Consider the following 7,688-nt stretch of genomic DNA (forward strand, 5'->3'; position numbering starts at 1 on the left):
TGACCTCGTCTGGGAAGGTTTTCCTGTCCCATGGCGTCCACATCCAGCTCTTGGGTCCAAACTCAGTTCAAAGACGGGGGGTTCACAACGATAGTACAAACTCAGAAGCCCAGTGACCTCCCCTGACTTCAAGCCCTCTCTCATTGCAAAGGACAAAAGGCGCAGGACGAGATTCGTCTGGTCCCATCTTGCCCGGCGCTCCGGTGTCCGCCGTTGCTGTTCCGAGTCTGGGCCTGTGTTTGGAAGAAGCAGTTTGCCTCAAGGTTCCCTCTCGGTGCGTCTGGAAACCTCCAGGACAACAGAATGCAAACCCGGGGTGTGGAAAGAGCAGAGCTGGGACTGTGGGGTCGGCCTTTAGAAACCAGACCAGGGGGCCCTGGGGGGGCTCAGTCGTTGAAGCGTCTGCCTTCGGCTCAGGTCATGATCCCAGGGTCCTGGATCGAGTCCCTCATCAGGCTCCCTGCTCAGCGGGGAGCCTGCTTCTCCCTCTACCCCCTGCTCATGCTCTCACTCTCTCAAATAAATGAATTAAAAGAATAAAGAAAACCCAGACCAGAGGCTGCCTCCATGAGCAGCAGAAGGAAGCACTGGGCAGTGTTCGGGCCCCTTTGCAGTCTCTGCCCTGACCTTAATACGACATCAATATTAGCCCCCCGAATATTACTCATTATCACCTGAGTGGATCGGATTACCCAGATAGGGTCTCAAACGCCCACCACTGCACCCGCAGCCCTCACGGCAGGCCGACCTCGGAGCGCGGAGGGTTCTCCCCTCAGACGGTCCTTGAGACATCGGCGTGATGCTCCAAAATGTCCCAGGCCGCTTGCTTCACCCCCGGTGTGCGTGCTCCACGTTCTCAGCTTTAACGACACCCTTCAGGGGCAGCAGCGATGGCACCGAATGGCACTTCCACTTCCAGGAAAGCAGCCAGACTCATTAAGTTAATAAAGGAATTTAGTGTAGAGAGATGCCTCCTTCACACGCGTTCCCGGAAGCCCGCGCGCCCCCAGCTCGGCGGCAGCTGCAGCCTGGTGGCCCCACCGAGTCACCGAGCCATGGCCGCCGCGACCGCGCAGGACAGAGCACTCAGAGCCAGCCCGGACCTCTCTCCCCATTCTGCACCCAACACAGCTCCCCAGGGCCCCCGTCTCCCAGCCGGGGGGAGCCCCAAGGAGCCCTGACTGCTCCAGGTCAGGAGCACGGCCCATCCATCCGCCCAGGTCCTCAGCCGGACTGTGTGAGCTCTCAGAGGAGCCATCACCAGGGCCGGCCTCCACGTAGCCCTCCCGTCCCGCCTCCCCTTGGCGGACAGGGCCGTCTTTCCCAGCTGCCCATCTGATTCTGCCTTGTTCCTCTTTCAGCCCCCCGCTGCTCTAAGGAAGACGGAGGACGGTCCCACGCTGTCCCCACTCACCCCAGGCCTTCAGTGCCCCTCCCCCCCACGGCTCCCTTGCTTCTTGACAACTGCAACTCAGCCCTCAAGTGTCTTCTCTTTCCTGATCCCCAGGCCTCTTTCCCTCCCCCTCCCCTGTCAAACTGAAGCTAGAACACCCTTTATTTCCCGCCGCAGGGGAAGCCTGTGCGTGGTCCCAGGTGGCCCGTGCACCTCCCCTCCAGCCCCCTTCTCAGCCCCCACACCGTGACTCCACCACGGGTTCCAAGAGGCTCTTCATCTCCCGCCATCCTGCAGGGAGCACGGGAACTCCGGTGCGGTCAGCCTTGGGTCCACCCAGCCCAGCTTCTGTCTCCTACAGGGTCCCCTAAGGGACCTTGTCACCACTCCCCTGCGGGGATGACTGTGTGATGGACTTGCTCCCCTCAATCATCCCACCCGCATCGATTGCTGGGTTCAGCCAGGCCTCTCGGGAAGGGTTTTCTGTTTCTTATTGGCACCAACTCTTGGTATAATGAATTCCTGAAGCTTGCTGCCTTGTGACTATGCTTCACACATTGTTCTTCCGAGTTCAAGGCGCAGAAGTCACCCAGCATCCTGGACCCAGTGGTCCTGCACCACTGCCCTGAACTTGCTCTGCCAGGAGCCAAGACCCTCCTTCACAGGGCAGGGGAGGATTGGTTCAGCCAAGGGTGCAGATCGCCAACATCGCCCAACGGGAATTCTAAGCCACGTGATGTCAGGGGACAACTCTGGCTCTTAAGTGGACCAGCAGTGGGTGGCTTGCAGAAACAGTGTGCTCAAGGCAAAGGGCCCCTGGGAGCAGAAGCCCCCAACAGAGGTTGGTCCAGGACTGGACCTTCTGCAGGTCTAAGCACTAGACCGACGGGTCCGGGGCCTGCTGGGAAAACAAAGCATCTTGTATTCCAAATACAGGGAATTTAATACAGAGGATGAACCATGGTCAGGATGAAAAGGCTAAGAAGCCAAACAAGGACACAGAAGCCCCCCCCCACCCCAAGTTAGCAATAGCAGGATCAGCATCCCTGTAGGGCTGCAGGACACAGAGAGGTGACGGTTTATTACCAGGGACATCCAGCCTGAGCTAGAGCCGCTGCAGGGGCCACCAGCCAGGAGGCGAGACCACAGGCCGAGGCAGGTGCAGCAGGAATCTGCAGCAGGGACCGCCGAGGCCAGAAAGTGCCCAGAGCAGAGAGGGGGAAATGCCCCTCCCTCCCTCCCATGCTCCAGTCTCCTGCCAGACCCAGACGGAAACCAGGGGCAAGGGGCCAGGGGAGCACGGTTCTCGGGAGAAGGGCTGAGTGACACTGGCTGGTCCAGGGACCAAGAGATTCACCCACCCCAGCTCCGCTCCACTCTCCTTAGAGTTTCAGAACCTCTGGCGTGACCTTTCTCCGCCTTCGTCCTTCCAGCACCTGTCCGCCCGGGGCAGTTTCTGTGTCTGTCCATCCTGGGGCTCAATTAATTCTACAATCCTCTAAGTACGTCTTATGCACCCAGCACATGCCAGGCCCTCTGCAGGGCAGGGCGAGGAAAGGACCAGGGAAAGAAATAAGAAGTAAGATCCAACCCTTGTTCTCGAGGAGCTCACGGTCCGAGGGGCCAAGAAGCAGAGTCTGTATCACAAGACATAAGCAGGAGCATGGTGGGTGAGAGAAGGCTTCCTGGAGGAGGCAGCGTCCAAACTTTCTCCAGGGCCTGTCTGCCACACCGCTCTCTCCAGTCTGAAGTTTGCTCCCCCGGATGCACCTTTTGCTCCATATCCAACCCTCCTTCCTCCCTCCCTGTCTTCACCTCGTATCACAGGAGGGTCTCAGACGGTGGCAGGAAAAAACGGAGGAAGCAAGGTGGGCTCCTCTCGTCAATGCAGACGTAAGCACAAGAAGGGTCCCTCCTCTCCTGCTCCTCGGGGAGACTTCCCTGAGCCATCCCGGGAGCTGAGAACCGCATCTGCGTTTCCCACGTCCTCTGCACGGTCCTGCACAACTGGAAATGATGCCCCTTGGACGGAGCGCCTCCTCCGTGCCTGGAACCATGTGGGCCACCGTGAGCCCTCAGGGGCCGGCGAAGCGCGCTCCCCGCCCCACAGTTCCCCCCTCGAGCCCCCACGAGCCGACTCCACGAGCCGACCGACTCGCTTCTCCGGGCCGCCTCTGGCACACGCCCTCCACCGCAGGCCCTGCAGGGACTGGCAGGGAGAGAGAATTCAAAGCCGCACAGTGCACACGAGCACTGCACATTTACCCCATTTGGCTGCAGGCAGACCTGACCCTGCAGGGTCCCCCGGGGCCACCAGGGGCAGTCATGGCATCAAGAGAGGACATAACTCAGCGAACATCTGTTAGCAGCAGGTTCTGCAGCAAAAGCCTGGGAAGAAAGCAAGGAGACAAAGGTCTGACTGGGGCCGGAGGCAGCCGGGGGCTGGTGAGGAGCCCAGGCAGCTCCGTGAGGCCGGCTTCTTGTCCTACTGGTCATTCACCCCTTTGCCCGACAAATACGTAGTGAGCTTCCAGTCCTCTCAAGCACCTCTCTGCAGCCAGTGCTGGGCAGGGCTGTGTGCTCGGGAGGCAGAAACCGTGCCCTGGGCGAAGTTACAGCCTGGGAAGCAGACAGGCAAGACGGGAGGACGGGAGGACGGGAGGACGGGAGGACAGAGGTCCCCTTCGTGGGCCGTGCCTTGCAGCCTTGATGGGAGAAACTGGATCAAAGAGCCTTGGCCTGATTGTTCCAGGCCATGCCTCCTTGAGAGGGCAGACCCCCCTCATCTGTAGGATCCGACTGGGTGGCAGGCCATGTCCTGTGTTCTGACCCAAAGTGACCAGTGTGGGGGCCCAGGAGACACTTGAGAGGCGACACCTAATTCCTCCGCTCTCTGGGACGTAGACAGGAATCAGGAGAGGGGAGACCTCATCCTCGCAGCCCACCCCCTGAACGGCCCCCTCGTGGTCCCAGAACCCTCCCGGGCTGCTTGCTTCTGGTGCGTTCTCTGCAGCTCAGAGTAGCCAACGGTCTTATCTCTGCTGATCTGTCACCACCCAGCGGCCAAAGAAGACATTGTCGGTAAAAGAGAGCCTGAGTGATGGAGTTTAATGACCCGTTGGCACACGGACTTGTGTTGTAAGGAGGCTTAGTGGGGCTGCCACGAGGGGCCTCATTAATTCTCCACGCCGAGCCCCAGACGGCTGAGGATTTGGCCTGTTTTTGCAGGCTCCTTACCTCCCAGAATTATTCCCGCACTCAGCACCTCTCACTGGGCAGAAGTCCAACCCCAGAGCTAATCCCAGATCCATCTCTGTATTTTGCAGCTCAAAGCTCCGCTTGGGTGGGGGGTGGAGGGAGGGAGGGAGGCGATATTCACGTAGTGCAAGGGGCACAGATGCATTTCGGGAAGGCTTGGGCTTCCCCGGGTGTGAGGGCCAGAGCGAGCGGCAGGTGCACCCAGACTCAGGCAGCCGCCTTGGGAGCGAGGAGAGGATAATAAGCCTGTTGGAGGTGGACGCAGCTCGTCACCCTAGGGCACACCGCGCAGCGCCCCGGGGGCGGTGTGAGGCACAGTGGGGGACACACAGGGCTTTGGAGTTTCCCGTCTCCGCTGAAAAATAAGCATGAGGATCCCCCGGCTTAGAAAACTGTTGGGAAGATAAAGTGAGCAGCTTGGCAAACTCTGCCTGAAGTGGGTCCGTTTCGAGAGATGCCACCACCCGCCCCTCCCCCCCCCAGGACCGCCACCAGAAACACCAGCTCGACCGTTTCCTGCCCTCACCGCCCGTCTTGTTCTGGAAGGACCTGGGATGTACACGTGGGCCCATACGAAGATGTCAAGTGAAGTTATTACGTTGCCTTGTATATCAGGCACGGTCGCAGCGCGGGTGGGGACGAGCTGTAAGGGCAAACCAAACGCCAGGTGGTACGTGAGCCATGTGCCTGATGCCTGCATCTTGTATGGGTTTCTAAGAAATGGGCCAAATGCGCGACTTTAAAACTTCTAGACGACAAACCAAAGGCGCACGACATTTCGAGAGAAGGTGTTTGAAAGCAAAGCGTAAGTGCGTTCCCAAGAAACGTACGTTTCTGAACCAAAATTTTAAATGTGTGTTCTCTTCGATCCGTGAGTTTCTCTTCTTGGAGGGGTTCACAAGTGTGCTGGAGGACACCCGTACGCACATCGGCGTTCATTGCCACGTGGTCGCTAACAGCAGAATGCCAGAGAAAACTAGCTAAATCTCCACCCAGTGGACTGATTACATAAATTACAGTACAGCTCACGGCCGGGATTGCTCACTGGTCCACAGGACGGACCACACGCCCACACAGATGATTCCGGAAGGTGGTGGACGCTGGGCCTGTGTTGGGGGCTGGGGGACGTGGGGGAAGCCTGCTCTCTTCCTGGGGGTCTGAGTCCACTCTGCCCCACCTCAGAGATGGGGAGGGAGCTGGGGAATCCTAGGGCTGGGGGTGATGGGACTGGTCAGAAGGGCATCAGCCACATTAATTTTTAATAGGAACTAGCATTATTTAATAAAATCAATGAAATAAAATAAAATAAAATAAAATAAAATAAAATAAAATAAAATAAAATAAAAATGTTTAATGTGCTCCTAAAAGGCCCTGGAGCAAAGACCCAAGACACCAGAACAAGGGAACTGAACACCCAGAGCCAGAGGGAGCACGCCTTTGGGTCCTCCGGCCACCGAGGCAGGACCTGGTTTCGAGGCACAGAAAGGGCTCCAGTGCCATCCAGTGGCCACGGTGGGCACTGTTCAGACGGACAAGGAGGAGGCCGGCCGCTCAGTGTGGACTACACTGGGACTGTTGGAGGCACAGACACTCGCGGTGAGCAAAATGGTCTCAGCACCCCACCCCGCCCGGTGTTCAGGGAGCTAAGGTCCTCCTGGCAGGTGAGGGTGACAGGAAGCCGGCAAGCACACCTCTGAGGCCAGACGGTGCAGAAACAGAAAGCAGCTCAGGGGTCTCGGGGAGGGAGGGGGCGGCCCTACAGGAGGCCAGGAAACAAGCCTTCTGCTATCCAGGGGCAACCATTCCAAGAGGATGGGAGAGCATGTGCAAAGGCCCTGGGGTGAGAGCGTTCTTCGTGTTTCAAGGATCAGAAAGGAGACCAGAGGGGATGGAGGTAGGACAGAAAGTCAGAGAAGCATCAGGGGCCAGATCATACGGGGCCTCGTGAGGCACTGGTGCGACTTCAGTTTTTACTCCAAGAGAAATAGGGAGCATTGCAAGGTTTTGAGCAGAGAAGTCACCTGGCCTGGTTTATGTTTTGAGTAATTCTGGCTGCCAGATGGACAGTAGACAGCCAAGGGGCAACGTCAGAGCTTGGGGGCAGTTAGGATGCTACTGCAGTGGTCTGGGTACAAGATGGGGGGGGGGCTCCCCAGGGCAGTGAGAAGTCAGGTTCTGGACGTGGGGTTTGAGGGAAAGAAAGACATCAAGGGTGCAAGGGTGACCCCAGCGTCTGGGGTCCTGAGCAGTTACTGGCTGAGATGAAGAGCCTGGGAGCGGCAGGGTCCTTCCGTGCGGGCACGTATCGAGTATGACACAGCAACAATGGTGAGCATGGTTTATGATAAACACATTGCACAGTCCAGCAAAGCCATTCATTTTATGTGTTACACGTGTGGGTCTGTGTCTGTCCGTCTGGAAGGACACGGAGCACAGTGGGGACAGCGGTATCTTGTGCGGTGCGTGAAGCCGTCCCGTTGAAACTGCACTCCTCTATTACTGGTGGAACGAAGATTAATATCTCAAATCACTACTTCATTACCTTTGTGGTCTGACACCAACGCTGTGCAAAGCAGATGCAAAAAAGACAAGGCTCGGTTCCCTGCCTTCAAGGAACCCATGATCTTGAGAAGGGGTAGTAGACGGTGTTTCTGGACCCTCTGCTCCGTCCATGTCCCGTGCGTGGCCCGTTCACACTGGTCCGTTTACCCGTCACAAGTACTTGGGCCCGTGGCCGTCCCTTCCTTCCCTATAGACAAGATGCAGAGGCTGACGTGGCACAGTCACGGAGAGCTGATGGCAGAGCCATCCAAAGACCCCAGGCCCACCAGATGCGAAGCCCCTGTGCTTTTCCTGGCAGCAGCCACCTCCAGGCACAGACGGCAAAAACACAAGGAAACGGTGGGGTGAACGGTGAAAGCAGGAGGGGCTTCCTGGAAGAGGTGCCAGTTGGGTTGGCCCTTCAGAAATGAGTAGGATTTGCACAGGTGAAATTTTAAAAAGGGGAGAGAGGGTGACTCGGTCAACTTCCCTTAAG

Source organism: Ursus americanus, chromosome 14, assembly GCF_024610735.1.
Source record: "Ursus americanus isolate L20-20 chromosome 14, mUrsAme1.1.p, whole genome shotgun sequence".
NCBI classification, from domain to species: Eukaryota; Metazoa; Chordata; class Mammalia; order Carnivora; family Ursidae; genus Ursus; species Ursus americanus.